The 21,663-nt window shown below is 40.3% G+C and overlaps 1 long non-coding RNA gene across 1 annotated transcript in view; it reads left to right on the forward strand.

The window, feature by feature from the left end:
* The first annotated feature begins 3,692 nt into the window (after positions 1 to 3,692).
* The window catches only part of LOC140068923 (uncharacterized), a 31,388-nt gene continuing 13,417 nt past the window's right edge, over positions 3,693 to 21,663 (forward strand). Inside the window, exons 1-2 of the long non-coding RNA XR_011848631.1 lie at positions 3,693 to 3,789; positions 4,723 to 4,793. This is a non-coding gene — a long non-coding RNA (uncharacterized lncRNA). The remainder of the gene's footprint in view (positions 3,790 to 4,722; positions 4,794 to 21,663) is intronic.

Consider the following 21,663-nt stretch of genomic DNA (forward strand, 5'->3'; position numbering starts at 1 on the left):
GCCGTCCCCAGGGTCAATTATTGGATGTTTTAGATGCTATCTAGCCTCATTCGGTCACTCTGTCATGGCCATGCTGTTGCCCATAATTTTGGCATAATGGTGCTTTTAAGCAGCCTCAGAGGCATCCATGCATGCTGCCCCTGCTGTTTCCTGTCCATTTCCATTGTGTTTCCATCCTTTTCTGAGGTTTCCAGGTGTTTGGCCAAGCTTCCCTGTGCAGAGCCTTGGTCCCCTTGAAAAATGCTCGAGTCTCCCATTGACTTCAATGGGGCTCGTTATTCGAGACAAGCACTCGAGCATCGGGAAAAGTTCGTCTCGAATAACGAGTACCCGAGAATTTTAGTGCTCGCTCATCTCTAATGTTAATGTTTTTAGCATAAAAAGTTATACGATTTACCAATATACTTTCTGTATCAATTTCTTAGGGTTCTCTAGATCTCTACTTGATGTCATTCTAGAGAAAGTTTCTATGTTTACTTCTAGTGGACAGAAATCTGACCATGGTGCATGGCTCGTTATATCACACAGCTCTGATTACTCTCTGTGATGTAACTTCTGGTAACTTTTCTGTCCACTGGAAGTAAACATAAAAGCTTTCTATGGAATGACAGAAAGCAGAGATCTAGAAAACCATGAAAAAAAAGATACAGAAAGTTTATTGGTAAATCGTATAACTTTTTATAATACAAACAATAACATTAATCTGTTTAAATGGGACTACCCCTTTAAGGTTCAAAGCTTATCTGATGTACATTAAAAGCACAACAAAACCGGATGAGTAACCTAAGCCCAGAAGCATTGCTAGTGTCATAGAAGATCAGGAGCAGCGGCCTCAACGTATATGTATTGAATTCTCAGTAGTGTCCACTCCCACATATAACCCCCCCTCACATGTGCTTGTGCCATTAACTGTACCTATCATCTACAAAAATTAAAAGAAACACAGGGAAATCCATACTTTCTACATACAGTGACTGCAGATGACATCTCCATTGATTGAAGTTATTCTTTAGCTTATCCATCAGGCTCCCCATTGCCATGTACAAACACCTGAACAGGCAGTACAAGGATCTCTCCAAAGATATTTTTATACCCAGACCTGTGACCAGGACAAGGGAGCATTCTCTACGCCTAGAGGAGAGTCGGTACTACCATCAACATAGACAAAGGTTCTTTACTGTAAGAGCAGTGAGACTGTGGAACTCTCTGCCGCAGGAGGTTGTTATGGCGGACTCTATGTACATGTTCAAGAGAGGCCTGGATGCCTTTCTGGAGAGAAAAATATGACAGGTTATTAGGAAAAAACATTTTTTAATTCTTAACCCCTTAACGCTGAAGCCACTTTTCACCTTCCTGACACGGCCCATTTTTTCAAATCTACCCTGTGTCACTATAAGTGGTTATAACTTTGGAACGCTTTAACATATCCAAGTGATTTTGAAATTTTTTTCTCGTGACACATTGTTCTTCATGTTAGTTACAAAATTTTGGTGGTATGTTTTGCATTTATTTATGAGAAAATCAGATATTTGGTGAAAATTTGGAAAAATTCTCAATTTTTTAAATTCAAAATGTTCTACTTTTTCCACACATGAGTCATAACACCAGAAAATGTAATAACTAACATTCACCAAATGTCTACTTTATGCCTCCATGGTTTTTTATGCATACTCTTATTTTTGTAGAATATTATGGGAAGGGATTTTATGAAAATGTTCATTTTTGGCGAGTTTTTTGCGTTTAGTTTTTACGGCGTTCACCGTACAGGTCCAATAATGTTTCTGACTTATTGTACAGATTGTTACGGACGCGGCGATACCAAATATGTGGGGTATTTTGGTGATTTTCAGTTTTTTTCACTTTATTAGATGTGTATAGGGAATGTTTCTGTTTAGGGGACTTTAACTTTATTTAATTAATTCTTTTTATTCAAAAGTGTGTTGAATTAGTGTTTTTTACTTTTTTTCTTTACTTTTACAGGTTAGCTTGAACAAGTGATCCACTGATCACTTGTTCAAGCTATTCTTCACCTAATACAGTGTAATACAGATGTATTACACTGTATTATGTGACACACTGAGCAGAAGGCAGGACCCGACTCCCGGCAGGAGGATCGCGCAGCCCCGGGCACCGGCAGTCCCGGGGCTGCGATCAGAGCAGCGGACCCCCCCGGTAAGCACCGCGGGGGGGTCTGATTCCAGCTAAATGCCCCTGACACGCCGCGGTCAGCGCGACCGCGGCGTGTTAGGGGTTAACACCCGCGATCGGAGAAATCTCCGATCGCGGGTGTTAGAGGCAGGTGTCGGCTATAATATATAGCCGACACCCGCAGCTTCTGGCGCCGGCTCCGTTCAGGAGCCTGCGCCAGAAGCTTGACGTACTATTACTGCATTTTGCGGGAACGCACCTCCCGCCATGCAGTAATAGTACGTCAGATGTCGGGAAGGGGTTAAAGGTTGGACTTGATGGACTTGCTTCTTTTTCCAGCCTTATATACCATGATACTGTATCTCCTGACATGTTTCTCCTGAGGAGTTCACAACACAAACATGTTATGTTATTCAATGTCCCTACATCTTAATCCCAACCACTGGCAGGGTTGTCTTGCTGCTATCCCTAACACTCTTCCTCAAATACTAGTTACTGGAAACACATATTTTAACCCCCTTGCCCCAATTTTAGGCCTTGCACTATTTGTGTCCTAATATGTAATGATGCAATTCGCCCCCTCAACACCCCTACACTAAATACTGATGCCTCCCCCACTGAATAATTTTCCCACACTAAATACGGCTCCCAATAAGTAATAACCGTACACACCCGGTAATGTCCCCAGTAGCTCCCAGTTAGTAATGTCTCCCACAGCCACAAGTGAGTAATTTCACCCACAACCCCTTGTAAGTGATGTTCTCCACAACCCCAGTATATAAAGACCCCTATAGCCCTAGTAAGTAATACCCCACAGACACCATATTTAATATCCCCCTCAGCCCTCAGTATATAATTTCCCCTACAGCCCACAGAATCTAATGTTCCTCACAGTCCCCAGTAAATAAAGCCCACCAAAGTCCTCAGTTATAATGTATCCCTACAGCCGCCAGTATATAATATTTCTCACAGCCCCCACTCAGTAATGTCCCCCACCGCCCCCAGCGAGTAAATGTCCCACACAGCCCCTCAGTAAGTAAAGTCCCCCACAGCTCCCAGTTTATAATGTCCCCTACAGCGCCTGGTAATTAATGTCCCCCACAGGCCCCAGTACATAATGTTCCACACAGCCCCCAGTAAGTAATAATGTCCACCACAGCTATAGTATATAATGTGTTCCCACTATCTAATGGTGCCCACAGCAATTTAAAAAAATAACTTCTTTTCTGTAAAACCTATTTTTTTATACAAAAACACTTTGGCGGTGTATGTACTATGCTCTGTGGAGACTGGGGGAGTGGGTCTCCTGGTGAAAGGTTCCCTTTAATACCCACTATCGTTTGATGTTATTATACTGCAACCCCTGCTCCTAGCAGCTGTACCAATCTGTTTGGAAGGAGGCACAGTGTAATGATGTCCCCATGTCTCCTGCTTTCTGTAGTGGAGCACGGAGCTGACATCTCTGTGCACCACTACAGTACTCCCCTGTTTCTGCATCTTCAGATTGTAACTGTAGGGTTTCAAAGCCAAGCATTGGACAGATAAGAAACAAATCCAAGTGCACAGAAAACGCTCTGATCAGGCAGTGCAGTCCAAGAAGAGTACTAAAAGTCGGGCAGTCCAGAATAAAAACGGAGGATGGTGAGAATTAAAAGGTGGTTCAGGAGAGAAGTCAGTGTACAGAAAAGGGTCAAATACCACTAAAGCAAAGATACATCACCCTGGGAAAGATCAGTAATATTGTAAAACCCAATTACCTACAGATGAACATTTCAGAGAACAAGAGTATTAATAGGCTTTAGTATACTTTTCCCCTATCCAGTCATGCATTCACACCAAAACTACATAAGCTTAGAGCAACCGTTATTAAGCAGGACCTGCAGGATGTGGCCCTCAATATGAAATGGCAGTAAAACTGGTTGTTTGCTACTTTGATGTCCCCTCTGTCAGCATTGTCAACGTGATCAGAATGGTGGCAAGAAAATTAATTACATGTTTTTCTCAATAAAAACAGATTTATTTTTCTAAAACCTCTTTAAAAATGGGTGGGGTTAGAAGATGGAAAATCAATCTGAATTAGCATTAATTAATTAATATTACCCTACATTCAATTATGAATCTTTTATGGTGTCTACGACTTCACACTGTATCACAGCCTTGCAGATCCCAAGTATTTAACAAAAGGCATACACTGCATCCGTACAGTCCAATCTACAAAAGAGGATTAGCGGTCGGCTTTTGACTAGAGCACATACTACTGCTTTATAGTTGTAAGGAGCACATCAGTCGCCTTGTTAAGAATAAATTCTCCCTTCTTACACTCCTGGTAGATTTTAAAGGTCATGAATGTATAGAATTGTTGCTCTTAAACTTTCCAAAGCTTAAAGTGCTCCAGTTTGTCATTTCTTTCCACTTGTCATTAATTGGAATTGCAGCCGTACACATTTGCACAGCCAGCAGTGGATCTCAGGGACAGACAGAATATGCTATATACACTAACACACTTGAATTTTAAATTTTTTTTTGTGGCATCATTTAAATTTGTAATCAATCAGATTTTCTAATGTTTTCCAGATTAAACAGGACCACCTCCACTGGCTTATTATCAGCAATCAGTTTCATGCTGCGGACAGAGTACAGAACAAGTATGTAGCCCTCTAAAAATAGTCTTCTTTTATTAATATGATGAACTGAACAAATAGATAGAATGGGCTGTGATCCCTCGTCTCCAATTTAATCATGAAAGTAGCAGTTGGACTTCAAACAAAAAAAGCAACTACTTTTCAATGCCTGGAGACAAACTAATGCCCAATATATATACTCCTTCTGTATTACTTATTTATTCAATCTTCGCCACAAAAGAAACAAAACTTGGCCTAATCATAGTGTTTAGATTTAATTACATTATCAGTGCATTATTAAAGTTGGTCTAGTGCCCGGTTTATCAGCTTATTAAGTCAGAGAAGATATGGAAGTCATTAAAAAATAAACTAAAGATACAAGGACCCCCAAAAATACAAACTGTGTAAACAAATAGTCTATTTTATTCATATATAATTTTTTTGTTTATTTTGCATGGAACTGATCAAGTGATGTGGAAAGATTTTTGTAAAGAGTTTCAATTTCACATCCAACTCCATATCTTTGAAATGAATAAGGCATATCTTCAGCACCAAGCTCAGCCATTGCACAAAGTATGGTGTTGTGCTTTGTATGCACTGCGCTAAACTTTAACAGTGTAAGTTTAAGACCCTAATAGGGTCACCCATATTATACTTACACTGTTAAATTTTACCATTCGGTGCAGGTATCTGCGAATCATGAGGCTACCAAGAAACAGGACTTTATCCTGTGTCCTGCTGACTTCCAGTGGATAGAGGGGGCCATGCGGTTATTGCATGACAGAAAGTCCCAAGTCCTGCTACCTGGCGGTCACGTGACCTGTGGCTCCTGGGGGCAAACAGCAAACTTTAACAGTGTAAGTATAGTATTGGTGACCCTATTCTAGTCTTATACTAACTCTGTTAAAGTTTAGCATAACTAGCAGACTCCTTTAAAGGGACTCTACCAGGAGTTTTGATTATACAATACTGCTGAAAGTGTTAGGTAGCAGCCCTGGAGAGATGTTCAATCATACCTTTGTGTGTTTTGTTAGTAGCCTCAGAACTGTGAAATATATTGATTTAGCTGATCTGTTGTGCTGTTAAATCTCTAGATCGCATTGCTCAATACCTGTTCTGCTTTGTGCCGAGAGGCTGCTGTAATTTCCCACCAGAATCCTGCTACAGAACTGACCCTCATAATAAAGGCAATTTGATTGTGCAATGCCATTAGGGTGTGTAGAAAGATTGGGAAGGGGCAAACAGTGTTCTTGTCCCTAATGGTTTTTAGATGAGTCAGTCTTAGCGTGCAATACTGGACACCTTTCACAATTTTGTGGTCCACAGATTGACATTGATGAGAGATGCTTGGATAACAGCCACAGAATACCGTTGGTAATAAGCAATAAACTTTTATAAAGGAATATGTATATAAACTAACATTTATTTGGCAGCAGAATGAATGTGGGTAATTTTCTATACAGTTCCAGTAACTTCTTTTAGGAATGAAAACAAATAGTCTTTTTTGTGTGTTTTTTTACACCCTTTTGTCAAGTGAGAGTAGCGACTAAAGCAGGTGACACATACACCTCACAGTATTCTGAGCATATCACAGCACAATCTCGCAGCTCAGTGTGACAACAATTGTATCTGCTTTATTGCCTGTGGAGATTATAATACCACATACTTTGGAGAAAATGGAAAGAGAGATATTTGTTTGATGGTCACATTTCACATCGAAAGAAAAGGACAATTGCACTATAGTTTTGTCTAACAGTCTGCCTGACCCAGAGATGGAACAAATTCCATGCATTCCCCTTCAAGCTGATACACAAAGTCTGCATTGAGAATAATATAACAGCACAGGACACGTCTGAAAGGAAGTTATATTTTATTACTGCAAAACTTAATCACCCTTTCAGGCGTAATTGCCATTCTTGCTGCTTCTACACTTTTTAATGGGCAAAGATAGAATTTTCTCATTTTTTTATTAGTGAAATTAACAAGGTTCTGCAGGTACGGATTTTTTCTGTGAATAAAAGACAGGTTGGATACTATTGTCACCTTTAATAATTGAAATCATCATTTAGTATAAATTTAGATAAACTATACAATTACACCAATGAATATATATCTTCTTTATTATATTCATGGTGGTTGCCAAAATTTTGCAAAAATAAAGTATTTGCTTTTTCCCATATAATCAGAATTGTAGGACATTTTACAACATCTTACTAAAATATTGACATACGGTATGTTATAGAGTAACTAGGTTTTGGGCTCTGTGCTACCTAAAAGATAAAAAATAGTATATGGAAGGATAAGTGTCAGGCAGCATAATTAAGGAGTGGATTAAGACTGCCATGGGCCCTTGGCTGTATGAATATTATAGCCCCTACATGTCTGGAATCACTTCCTACATATGCTTCTAGAATCAAGCTTCTTTGGGAATGGAGGATGCATCCTTTCTGTCGGCTTTCATTCTGTGGTCACAGGATCTTTGGAGGACCTACAAAAGGTCCTGAAATGGCTCTTATGTACATGTGTATTGAGAGAAGAAACAAATATATGAGGATTTCATGGGTGAAGGTCCTTCTCAGTATAAAATTTGGTGAGTGATTTTAGTGGCCCCTAGAAAGCTTGGGCCCAAACCTCCTATATTATAAGTACACTACTGGCATTATCAGTATATTGGATGTGATCACCAGCGCATGACCTTATATGCTTGAAAAAGGCTGAAGTGCTTAAACATGTAGCAGAAGTTTGGGATCAGGTTTTATGCTGTGAAATTGCTGGATTTAATTTTCCTTATTTCAAATTCACAAAGTGTAGGGCAGTTTAGTATTAACTAGACACATCTGCCCACATTGTAATACCACCTACACCAAGTGACAACAGTGGCTAATACATAGATCTCTCCTATACATCTCCAACATTTTTGGTGGATGACATTTCTGCTGGGCATGGATCTTTTCCTTTTGGGAATGTTATCTTTCTAATATAGTACATTTGAGCTATTCTATTACAAATTTTGGCAAAGAGCTCAGATGTTAACCTGTTCTACAGCAAGTTACTTTGGATCGACCCAGCATGGCACTATGAACAGAAAAGGAAAAAGATTTCATCCTATAGCATAAAATGCTCATTGTTCAATCCATACTACTGGATTATAATATATAAAGGGCATACAATGATTTCACCAGAAATAAATGTTTGTGGGAAAAGGCACACGACAATTAGACTTACAATGTGCAATGATTACATTGATATTGACTGAATTATTACTGTGCAGACGCTCTGGGACCTGCAGATGTGAGGTAGGTTATGAAACCATAATGAACCTGCAAGAGGCCTTTCGAGAGCAAAGAAAATGTGTTTTGTTTGCCTTTCTACTGCAAAATGGCCAGTTGTAAGCTAAAAAGGAAGAATATTAAATGAGTATATAGCTGTTCAAGATCAGGCAGAAAAGGGTCTTTGAAATTGGTTCACAAAGAATTATTAACAGGGGTATTTTTTAACAGTGTATTTTTTCGAAACTTTGCAGATTTTAAGCCCTGGCTTTGATCAGACAAACATTAAAGGACAAATATGTGTTCAATGTAAGCTGCTTTCATTTTGAATATTTTATTCCATGCAGCAAATGCAATATTGATGAAGAGTTTACCAAGAGAAAAAAAATATGAATGGAGATCTACCAATTTACAATGGTATTAAAGAAGATTATCTCATACCACAATGACTACACAAGAAGCTTTATAGTGTAGTTCAAAACAACAATGCTGTAAATGTTTATAGACCAGCACATATAGAAACAGTCCTCAACAAAGTATGATGGTGGTAAAAGGGATAGTAAAAGTAAACTAATTCAAGAATTGTTTGATAAACCAGTTCCCACAATCAGAATTGCAACATCTCTCTGATATGTTACGTGACCACCTTCCCATCGAAAAACTTGACCTTGATCCTGTATGGCAGCTTTAAAGATGACAGTAATGTTCTGGCCATAGCCTAAAGCATAGACGCCCTTACCCATTACTTCCTGGAGTATTCAGATATGTCCTTCTCCGTTTTGTTCCTGAAATGAAAGTTTGTCCTGGGACTAACTCCACCTGTAGATTGAATACTCTAGATGTAATATCCATGCCAGCATCATCCTCTGTCTGCAGATTAAGAATCATTGATGTCTTTTGGTGTCTTCGATGTGCGAACTGTGGTTTAGCCTTTGTTTGTTCAGCCACACCCAGCTCCTTTTAGCTTAGTCCTGTCTAACAAAGGGTTACTGCTGTGATAGATAGCTCCTCCTCTCTGGAGGTGTGTCCAGGAGTTCCTTTATATTCTAGCTCAGTACCATCAGACCATGCTATTTGCTATCATTGCTCTATGATTTTGACTTCGGCTATTGTACCCTTGACTATCCCAATTGACTCTGAACTGTACCTGATATCTTACTGAGACCCAGACCGCTTGTGATTCTTTCAGTGTTGTTTGTTTGTCAGACATGTTTCATGCCTCCACTGTGACCTAGGAAGGGAATGGTTGTTAGTTACTTACTGCCATGGGCATTGGGTGGGGCAGTAAGTAGCTAGGTGACGGCTGGGGAGGCTCAGCTTAGGGCTCACTGTCCTGTGTCAACCTCCGCCCTCTTGCCACCCATCTTACACTATAGTAGAGCATCTACTGCTTGTTTCCAGATTCGGTACAAATTTATAGTTCTTCCGGCACCAAAGCAAAAAATATTTTCCGCCTTGCTGGTGCCAATAAAAAATATATTAATATCTGTTGTCATCTAATAGCTTAAGGAGGAAAGGGGGTAGAGAAAATCTTTATAAAAATTTGGCAAAGCTTCAGAAAAGTCAATGTTGTAATCTTGTCTTTTACCTCATCAGTTTTACGCTAGTGACAGGTTCCACCCCTTGTCGCATTCCCCGTCAAAGGCTTAACTTCAGCCGCCTTGGCAGCGCATCTCTCTCCTTCTTATAGGAGCAGGGCATTTTCCAGCTGGGTTGTCCCAGCCTATCAGCCTGCATTTGCAGCCATATAGCCCAGCATGACCTGTTCTCTGCCTCTGGGCAAGAGTTCCTAGCTTCTGTATGGTATATGATTCCGCTTGGCTTCTCGTGTGTGACCCCAGCTTGTTCTCAGTCTCTGTTTCTGCTCTGTTTTCCCTAGTATCTGACTGCTTGTACACTGCCTGCCTTGACTCAGACTGACTTTGACTGACCCCTTGCTACCACGTACCTGTGTCTCTGTGCCCCCTGGGCCAGCTGCTATCCACAGTGGGAACACCACAAGAGAAAGTGGCCTTGCGATCTCTCTGCTGCAAAGTCCAGTTCCCTTTATAGGGGTAAAAGGGTGAATTCCCTTAGTGTGTGGCCAAAAGTCAAACCAGTTTGATAGCACAGTTGGTTCACAAACCACTGCTTGTTAAAATCAGCCAGTCATTCCTGACTGTCAGAGATTGTTATCTAGGACTCAAAACAGTCCTTACTTCATGTTGTACAGGTGACTTTCAAATTAAATATTTCATGGTTGAACCAGTACCAGGAGGAGAGAACAAACCCAAGACATGTCAGTCTCTTAGTATATGTAAAAATCTTCTCTCTCGTTTAATCTTTCAAATGCATAATATCACAGACAGACGAGTCATCAAAGAGTCGTGAATAGAATACTGCAATGCTATTGGCCATAATGAATTCATCTGCACATTCTGGGAAAAAATTAACAGGCCTTGTTCCCAGACATGTACTACTATAATATACTACAGAATGTACAGAGAATGTCTCTAGAACCCAAACATTTATGATAAGAAGAAGAACATACTGAAGGTCAATCATCTCTCACATGTGCCAAGGAAAAACTTTTACAAGCAGGTTACACAAGAATGGCTGAATCATGACATTTAACTGGACAGAGGTCAGCTTAAATGTTTGCTTGATCTAACAGTATGCAAGATGTTGTCTGAAACCAGTGCGATCTCCTTAACACTGACCATAAAATGTCTGCAGATGGAGAGTTAGGTATTGCTGACTGTCCATGAGCAATTGCCCAGCCAGGAATTTATGATAGTATTCATGAATATAAGATTAAGGTCCTGTCCCCAAAACTTACATACATATTGCAAAAAACTTGAGGCAAAGTGCTCAAAAGCTTTAAATTTCTCATGAAAGTATACAATCCAATATCACAACAGTCTAGCAAGCCCCATTACATGCATCTATATTGCACAGGCACATGTGTATCACTCTGTGATGATATTCACAAAATTATGTCCCAAAAAGCCGATTACTCCATGACACACATAATTTATCAAGTCCAGCCAAGAAAACTTGTAAAGAAAGATATATCTGCTTATTGTAGAGAAGGATCCTATGAATACGAGGCAATTCACAAATTATCTGTAAAATATACTTGTTTATGTTAGTGTGTACAAGTTCATACATGTTATAGTGGGAGACTATGTGGCTGATAGACCAATGTAGTTTCATCAATTTTTTTCTTAAGAGTCTGGGGGCATAAATATTTATTATTTACAGCAATTGTAATGTGCAAACAGAAGTCTATTAAGGAGGGAAAGAAAATAGGTGGAACTAACTGAGAGTAAAGCAAATCCAAAGGCCAAATTTAGAATTTATACCAAAAAAACGTATATGGGATCAATTTAACTCAACATAAACAACTAGTCCATATCTTAATATTATAAATTCATCTTTTTATTATTGTACAACAAAATAGACAATCCAAAAGCATATTAAAAACATGATAAAACCACAAAAACAACAAGACATGAGGTGGTGGTCAAAGTCAACAACAATGCATTCCACAGTGGGATATTGCACCTAGGCCCATGAAAGTGATCACATAGCAAAGTAATACCAGGTATCAGCAATGCCCAAAACAGGGCATAGTATAGCCTACAAGTGCCTACCAATTGGATACAAATTACCGGGCCACCACCACAGCACCCCGACGCACGTTTCGCCGTCGCTTCCTCAAGGGGGTGTGCTGTGGTCCGGCCCGTGTGAGGTATATATGGCAATAACGGAAACACCCATAATTAGAATAGTCCTATGGTAGTAGAGCTTACCTGTGATGATGGAATGACCAGGTGTGTGTAACGGCGCACATCAACGGCGCGAACACGCACATCCGGCGACGGGAACTGCAGTTCCGGAAGACGGGGGCGCGCGTCACCGCGCGTCATCATGAACCCGAAGTACAGACCCGCCGCCAGGATGCGCACGCGCACCGGAGAGGCGCGCACCACCCGGCCATCTTGGATATTGGCAAGTATAAATCCTGCCCTATCATGAGTAAAATATATACAAGCAGTGCAAAAGAATGGCAATTAATATGGTTATATTGATACATGGTTCGCCTTGGCTGTTACATAAATAACTACTTATTAATGTCATCGACTAAAATATATACAACATATACAATAGATATCATATAGAATTAAAAATTCAAAATTCATAAAAATTGGGCTAATATAATTGACACCATTCATACATAAAGTGACATGTGCTGTTCAAGTAAAAATTGTGATTGCTGTATTAATGTTATTTTAATTTTATTTTAAGGTGATATAAGTGTAATATACTAATTAATAAGTAATACCAAAGTGAACACATTCAGTGAAAGTGCAATATCTGTTATTTTAACATGTCTCCCAATGAGACCCCACCAATTAATAAGTATTAAGAATAATGAAGTGACCTGAGATTATTTGAACAACTCAGAATGAGTGAAAGTGCTTGTGCTTATTTGATGTAATGTACTATGAAGATATCGTTCGAGACTCATAAAGGAGAGTAAGTGATGCATAGGAAGTATGCCTCGTAAGAAAGTGCATTGTGCCAAAAATAATAAACAATTAAATAGGTGAAAAAGAGAAAATGTTGTTTACATTGTGAGACACTATGGACAAAAATAATGTATAAAACAAAAATAAATCCAAAACAGTGAAATGAAGTGTATATACTTATAGTGAAAGGTGAAATCGTACATCACCCAAAAAAATATGTAAATGATTGTCAAGGTATGTATGAATAATTGGTTGATCAAAATAGTTGTTGCATTGAGTATCACGCTCAATGCTTATAATGGGAGAACAACATTCAAATTATGCGTATATGTGTAGTGGCAGACACCCCCAAGAGAGAAGCAATGCGTTAAACGTTTAGTCCTTCAAGCCAAGAAAAGTTGTAGCAGAACCATGCTCTTAAGATGTTCACAACGATGTCGCCATACCACCCACTGCACCGCAAGCCTGAAACCAAAACACAAATGCCACTACCATTAGACGACACCTAAAAATCAGCACTGGGTCCCATATTATTAGGGAATAATGCATATACCTCACCTCGGACCGGAAATTAATGTTAAAATCAAGCTCAAAAAAACACTTTAAAATTACACAAGACTCCAGGCTAAATTCACACAAAAGGGGAAAAGGATAATTTCTCATTTAGACCTGATGGATGTGTGGTGGCCAATTTAACTATCCATTTTAACTCGATTCTTTCGAGTTTTCTGAAGGTATCACCTCCACGGGTTCCAGGAATGATTTTGTCAATACCGTACCCTCTTAGATCTTGCCATCTACTATTATGGTGTTCAAAGAAATGCTTTGGTACGGGCTTTAATTTGGCTATCTTCTCAAAATCGTTAGGTAGAAGCTTACCGGCCGTTCGAATGTCTCTGATGTGCTCTTGAAAGCGGATTCTTAATTCCTGTGTGGTCATCCCCACATATTTGAGTCCACATGGGCACAGGATGATGTATACTACTCCCGTAGTGCTACAATTTATAAAATGCACAATGTTAAATACACGGCCATCTTCAGAATCAGAGAACGTTTTTGTTCTTTTAATGGGAGGGCACACTGAGCAGTGTCCACAGGGGACTGATCCCCAATCAGGGCCCTTCGACCCAAAAATATACCTATTAGATTTTGGAGGTGTGTAATGGCTCCTTACCAAAGTATTTCCAATTGTGTCGGCTCGTCTCGAGATTGTTTGGGGTTTGTCCGCCAGATGCCTTTTCACCTCTGGATCTGAAAGAAGAATCGGCCAGTATCGTTCAAAGATGTCATTCATCTGCTTCCATTGCGCATTGTAAGGAGTAATAATTCGTACCTTGTTTTCCTGTGTATTTTTACGTCGTTGAACGAATAAGGATTTCCGGTCAGTTGATTTGGCTCTCATATAACCCTTGTGTATGTCGGAATCCCGATACCCCCTCTGTTTAAAGCGGGATCCCAAGGTCCGTGATTCCTCTTCAAACGTGTCTATCGTGTCACAAATTCGCCGTGCCCTCAAAAATTGCCCTGTTGGGATAGAACGAATTGTATGAGGAGGATGAAAAGACTTCGCATGCAGTAAGGCGTTTACCGAGGTCTCTTTACGGTACACAGTTGTATTCAGACGCCCATCATATCGGACATCAATCTGGATGTCCAAAAACTCCATGTGCTTTTGACTGATGTTATTCGTCAGTTTGATGTTAAGGTCATTACAATTGAGGTCTATCAAAAACTGATCTAGACCAGCCCTTGATCCTTGCCAAATGAACAGGACATCATCGATATATCTCATCCATGATATCACATGGCCTGATGCCCTGTCCATGGCCTCCTGTACCTCGTTCCTTTCCCAAAGGCCGAGGAAAAGGTTTGCGTACGAGGGGGCACACGTGGCCCCCATCGCCGTTCCCCTTGTCTGCACATAGAATCTCTCCTTAAAGAGAAAATAGTTGTGGTCAAGGATGAACCTCATTAACGTCACCAGGAGTGTTCGTAAATCCTCATCCAAATCTCGGACCCCCAGAAAGAATTCCACTGCTGCAATGCCCAAGTCATGGTTGATACACGTGTACAATCCCTCCACATCACAGGATACCAGAAACATATCTGGTTCTAGTGTCACATCTTCAAGACGTTTTAAGACGTCCGTGGAGTCACGGACATATGATGGCAATTCTTCAACGCAAGGGCGCAAGTAGAAATCAACAAAACGGCATGTAGGCTCACAGAAGCTGCCACAGCCGGACACAATGGGACGACCTGGTGGTACCTTGGCGTTCTTGTGCACTTTGGGTAAAAAGTACAAGGTAGGTATAATAGGTGAATCTACCTCCAAACCTCTCCGTATTCTGATTGGAATAATTTGTCTTGCTAGGGCATCATTTAATATATGGATCAATTCTCCACTGAATACTTCCGTGGGGTTGCTAGACAGTTGTTTATAGCAATCCTGTTGTTTAAGTTGTCTAAACGCCTCTGCCTCATACATTTCAATTGGCCATACCACCACGTTAAATACCACCTCTTTCATGTTTTTCAGTTCGTATAAAGCCCTCCTCTGACCTTGAGTCAGGTTGTCATAGTGTCGGATTTGCGGCAATTTGCGCAGTTCAGCTGTTGTCATCCTAACAAACATCTCAATTTCCGGGCTAGTTGAGAAAGGGGGAAACGTGGTGGATCTGGGCCTGATATCTGCATATCTGCAGGGAATTTACTAAGGTCACTCACCCCTAGTGGTTCTTGTTCTTGTAGTAATGATTCTAATATCCTGAGCGTTTCCAGGTCTTCCGGGGCTGTAATGGAATGAGAATTATCATTTTTACCAAAGTGTTTCTTCCACAGTAATTTTCGAGCAAATAAATACACATCCTTGATGACTGTAAAGTCATCAAAGGTGGCTACCGGGCTAAAATTAAGCCCCAAAGACAGTAGGGATAACTGGTCCGGTGTTAATATTATATTTGACAAGTTAATTACCTTTAATCTGCCATTATTCGGTTCCTGTTGGTTACTGTATTTACGTTTCGTAGGTGTAGCCCGATGTTGATATGGCGTCATTCTGTATTCAGTGGAGCTTTCTGCCCCTGAGCATGAAGAGTCTGACACCACCGTTTCCAATGATGTCACTGAATCTGACCTTCTCAATGGTCGTGGTGTATTCATACGTTGCCATCGATAAGCCTTTTGTTTTTGAAAATCCATCATATCCCTATGGAATTTCTTGGTTTTAACAGCCTGAATATCCTTTTCCCATTTTGAGCATTCTGTATTCAATTCTTGCTCAAATTTGTTCTGATTTTCCGTGGGTAAGAGTGTCTTGATTTTTTCTTGTAATGGAGCCATATTTGTTTCAATATTCTCCAATTTCTTCTTCTCAATACCAATCAAGATCTCAATAAAGGTTCGAGAACAGGTATTACAAGCTTCTTCCCACCTTTTTCTAGTAACCTCATCTTCCAATGCAAAGGATGGGTATACTTGTACTCGTAATCCTCTGGGTATGAGGTCCTTTGCCAAATACTGCTCCAAAGCAGCTTTGTTCCACCAGGTCTTAACTCGTTTTCTTAATAGTTCTCTTAAGGAGTTTTGTGTTTCCCTGGTCTCGTCCCTACCTGATGCTGGGCCCTGTGAATCACAATTAAAAACTTGATTGACCATGGAAAGCCAATTTGATTCTCTGTTACGAAAATCCATAACTGCTGTAGGGTTACCTATAACCAAAAACACACAATGAATACCAATGAAGATACCCTCTACAATCCTGTATAGTCCATATACCTATCAAGAATGAATACCAAAAAAACGTATATGGGATCAATTTAACTCAACATAAACAACTAGTCCATATCTTAATATTATAAATTCATCTTTTTATTATTGTACAACAAAATAGACAATCCAAAAGCATATTAAAAACATGATAAAACCACAAAAACAACAAGACATGAGGTGGTGGTCAAAGTCAACAACAATGCATTCCACAGTGGGATATTGCACCTAGGCCCATGAAAGTGATCACATAGCAAAGTAATACCAGGTATCAGCAATGCCCAAAACAGGGCATAGTATAGCCTACAAGTGCCTACCAATTGGATACAAATTACCGGGCCACCACCACAGCACCCCGACGCACGTTTCCCGTCGCTTCCTCAAGGGGGTGCGCTGTGGTCCGGCCCGTGTGAGGTATATATGGCAATAACGGAAACACCCATAATTAGAATAGTCCTATGGTAGTAGAGCTTACCTGTGATGATGGAATGACCAGGTGTGTGTAACGGCGCACATCAACGGCGCGAACACGCACATCCGGCGACGGGAACTGCAGTTCCGGAAGACGGGGGCGCGCGTCACCGCGCGTCATCATGAACCCGGAGTACAGACCTGCCGCCAGGATGCGCACGCGCACCGAAGAGGCGCGCACCACCCGGCCATCTTGGATATTGGCAAGTGAAAATCCTGCCCTATCATGAGTAAAATATATACAAGCAGTGCAAAAGAATGGCAATTAATATGGTTATATTGATACATGGTTCGCCTGTATTTAGGCTGCTGTGTATGTGCCGCACTGCCATTTTCACTCGTCTGTTTTCAGTGCTCCCATGAATGGTGAATGGAGCACATGCACGGACACTCTCTATTCAAGTTTTTTGGAGCATCGAAAATAGCTAACTTCAAAGGGGGTATGCAAACCCCCATTCTCAAGATACGTGCTGCACCTATCATGTATTTATGACATATCCTTTTTGTGTGGGTTACCTCTTGGTACTTTGGTTTCCTCCCACAATCGAAAAAACACATACTGACGGCAAAGGCCTGACATAAGTTAAGGTAATGCTTATACAGCACTGGATGGAAGGGCAAACACCAGCATGCATAACAGGTAATGACTGCAACTTTTATATTCAAAAATTAAAATAGTCATTCAAAAGTGAAGATGGTATGGAGCAGAAAGGTGTGAAGTGACAAAGTATGCTAAATCTGCAAAGGCTAGCTCACTAAAGTATTACAGGATCTTCGATTGGTTCCAGGCTTCAACACAATAATGAGCCTTAGATGCCCAGTAGATAACCCAATTTTCAATTTGAATTAGGATTTGTTTCCATGGGGGGGGGGGACATATGATGGAATCTCCATCCCCTCTGCTACAGCTGATATATTGGGATACCCCATTGCCGGCCATTCCCCCTTCGACTCCCCCTCCATGCCCTCTTCAACACTGTGTATAATATAATAAAAGTAATTAAATTAAAGTAATAATACAGGTACAAAGTATTATTTAAGATTTTTAAGAATTATATTCAATGTATTTAATTCTAACTAACTAATTTTTATTCAAAAATTAATTTTTAAATGAAAAAAAAAAACATAATAAAGATTAAAAAAAAATTCCAATAAGATCTATGGAAATATCAATTCAAGCATATGAGGTCATTTTGTGAATCTACTTTGAAAAAGTTTTGTTTCCTATGGATAGAAAATGGCTGCACTGGTGCAAGGAGATAAGAAAATGGATGTCATTGAAGCAGAAATTCAAGTAGGTTTCAGAGCTGTTAGCACAGTAAATATCAGTATTATAAATCAAAATTAAAAGGATTCACTTCAACAACTACAAATCGCTTTCCTTAAAGCCTTCTCCAATTTAAATTATAAATTACAAGATGACCACCTCCAAACCCGAGACGGTACCATAGACTTGAGTTCCATGGCAAGCAGTGGACATAATATTAATTCACCGCTACATATCAGATGGCTCACGAGTCTGAATTTACTGAAGCCAATGGGAACTAATGAAAAGGCATTTTTCATGTCTGTTACATTTGACTTAGCACTAAGTTGGTTAATGAATTGCATTTCAGATTCACTTACAGGCTCATTAAGGATTTACATACTAACATTTTAAATGATACACCAGAAGATGAATTATAAGGAACGTCTGGGAGTTCACATTCCTTGCAGTAACATAGCCAGTTACTGGATAAGCATGCGTTGGTCTTATAGTGATGTCATGTAATATAACTGCCCATTATAAAAGCATTTAAGTAGAATCCAGGTGCATCTTTTTAGTGTCCCAAAAGATTTTAGGCTCTGTTCAATTCCAACTCTTTGTGCACTTTGTATGTACACTCACCGGCCACTTTATTAGGTACACCTGTCCAACTGCTCGTTAATACTTAATTTCTAATCAGCCAATCACATGGCGGCAACTCAGTGTATTTAGGCATGTAGACATGGTCAAGACAATCTCCTGCAGTTCAAACCGAGCCTCAGTATGGGGAAGAAAGGTGATTTGAGTGCCTTTGAACGTGTCATGGTTGTTGGTGCCAGAAGGACTGGTCTGAGTATTTCAGAAACTGCTGATCTACTGGGATTTTCACGCACAACCATCTCTAGGGTTTACAGAGAATGGTCCGAAAAATAAAAAACATCCAGTGAGTGGCAGTTCTGTGGGCAGAACTGGGAATGGGCAGACTGGTTTGAGCTGATAGAAAGGCAACAGGGACTCAAATCGCCACCCGTTACAACCAAGGTAGACAGAAGAGCATCTCTGAACGCACACTACGTCGAACTTTGAGGTAGATGGGCTACAGCAGCAGAAGACCACACCGTGTGCCACTCCTTTCAGCTAAGAACAGGAAACTGAGGCTACAATTTGCACAAGCTCATCGAAATTGGACAGTAGAAGATTGGAAAAACGTTGCCTGGTCTGATGAGTCTCGATTTCTGCTGCGACATTCGGATGGTAGGGTCAGAATTTGGCGTCAACAACATGAAAGCATGGATCCATCCTGCCTTGTATCAACGGTTCAGGCTGGTGGTGGTGGTGTCATGGTGTGGGGAATATTTTCTTAGCACTCTTTGGGCCCCTTGGTACCAATTGAGCATCGTTGCAACGCTACAGCCTACCTGAGTATTGTTGCTGACCATGTCCATCCCTTTATGACCACAATGTACCCAACATCTGATGGCTACTTTCAGCAGGATAATGCGCCATGTCATAAAGCTGGAATCATCTCAGACTGGTTTCTTGAACATGACAATGAGTTCCCTGTACTCAAATGGCCTCTACAGTCACCAAATCTCAATCCAATAGAGCATCTTCGGGATGTGTTGGAACGGGAGATTCGCATCATGGATGTGCAGCCGACAAATCTGCGGCAACTGTGTGATGCCATCATGTCAATATGGACCAAAATCTCTGAGGAATGCTTCCAGCACCTTGTTGAATCTATGCCACAAAGAATTGAGGCAGTTCTGAAGGCAAAAGGGGGTCCAACCCGTTACTAGCATGGTGTACCTAATAAAGTGGCCGGTGAGTGTATGTGCAATAACAGACCATTTACAAAGCTATAGGAGGGCTTGTCATCTGCGAGACAAATTGTACTTTCTAGAAAAGCTAGAAATCCAAATGTGGTGGAATTGGCCACTATTTCTGTCCGCCTTATTAATCATCTTCCTGCATTCAGTCTCGGTTAAGTGTTTGTGGGCATGCAGGGATTGCTTGTTCACCAAGTTTTACTTGCAACAATTGTTTCATTAGTTTCATTGTGGATTCGTTACATTGGACTACATGTCATTCGGTGTCCTTTCCAAGTGCATAGGTGCATATGTAGTGACTAAACCTACATTATAAAATATTACCATATACTGTCTACAAAGTAGATACATACATGGACACATAGTAGCAGTTCCAAAAAATGGGTTTAATATATAAGTAACAACTAATAAAGATATTAAATTGGAGGTATAGCCTAAATAGGGTATAGCCCACACAGGTTATAAAAAGCAGAAAAAACCTGTACAAGATGCATTCAATGTATTTTTCCCTAAATGCTGTATGTACTTTTTGTTTACAATTAAACTGAGAAATTACTACTAATAATATCTGTTCCCATTTAGTATTTTGTCTTTACGTTAAAGGGAACCTGTCATCAGGAGCCCTTTTTCTGGCTCCTCAATGTCCCCATAGAGAATAGTGTTCACATTACCAAAGAGTTATTATAGTAAAACTGTCTTTTTAAGTTGGATGAAAGTTTACCTTTTTGTATGCAGAACTGTGTCCCTAGTCCCCTGGGAGTAGCCAGTGAGGAATGGTTTCCCCCACCCTTGGGAAACCGCTCCGGGAAGGAATCAGTTTCAAACTAAAAAATCCTCCCATTTCCCTGATGACAGGTTCCCTTTACACAGAGAAATTACTACCTATAATACCTGTTCCATTTGTTCCTTAATATTTTCCTCTAGTTAAATCTGGGGATTTATAATTATCAGTGCTCAATCCTCAAATTTCCTATTGTATTTTACACGTCTATGTCTTCATTCTTCCATTATTAAGTTTTGCTCTTGAAGTTTGTACGCGGGATGAAGCTTTTTTTTTTTTAGCAGCGTAAACACTATAAACAAAGATCAGTAGGAAAGTGGAAATTGTTGGAAGGGGTGATAAAAAGTAGCTCCAGGCTTCATATTCACACGTTGAAGCCTAAGCAGTACAATTTTGTATGACGGCCCCTCTCCTGCTGACAACCTTATATCCTCTATTACATTATTTACCTCTTATAACATAACACTCCATTAATGCTCCTTCAGGTCCCGCTGCTTCTCTGAGTTCAAGGAAAAAAAATTTGCCGGAGCAGAATTCTCGGCTGTTAGTGACTCGTTAATACTGCTCGGTAGAGATCATTATTAAAAAGACTGATATGTGGCCATTATTCCATGGCTCATTTTCTGCTTCAGCTACTGGATTTCTAGGGTATTGGTCTCCAGTGAAATTAGTGGTAAAGAAGGCGCCAATATTCACTTTAGAGGAAGAGCTGCTCCCTGCTGTCATCTTACAGTTTATGTCTTTTAGTCACAGTAAAGAACGCAGTGCAGCTCTCGGCAGGCTTATAGCTGCTCAGAGCTTCTTCTGAGGAGAGTGGGGGTCTCTGCTGAGGATGGATCAGCAAGGGTTAACAGTAGTCAGAGGCCGTATTTAAAGTGAAGACCTCCTGGTCAGCAATTAAATCACCGTCCATCACAACTATATTTGTATTCTGTTCAGCGAGAGAAGAAAAAAAATAGCTTTTACAACATGTTCTCGGTAGAAACATCAGATTTCTGAGAGTGTCAGCCTTTAAA

Source organism: Engystomops pustulosus, chromosome 7, assembly GCF_040894005.1.
Source record: "Engystomops pustulosus chromosome 7, aEngPut4.maternal, whole genome shotgun sequence".
NCBI lineage: Eukaryota > Metazoa > Chordata > Amphibia > Anura > Leptodactylidae > Engystomops > Engystomops pustulosus.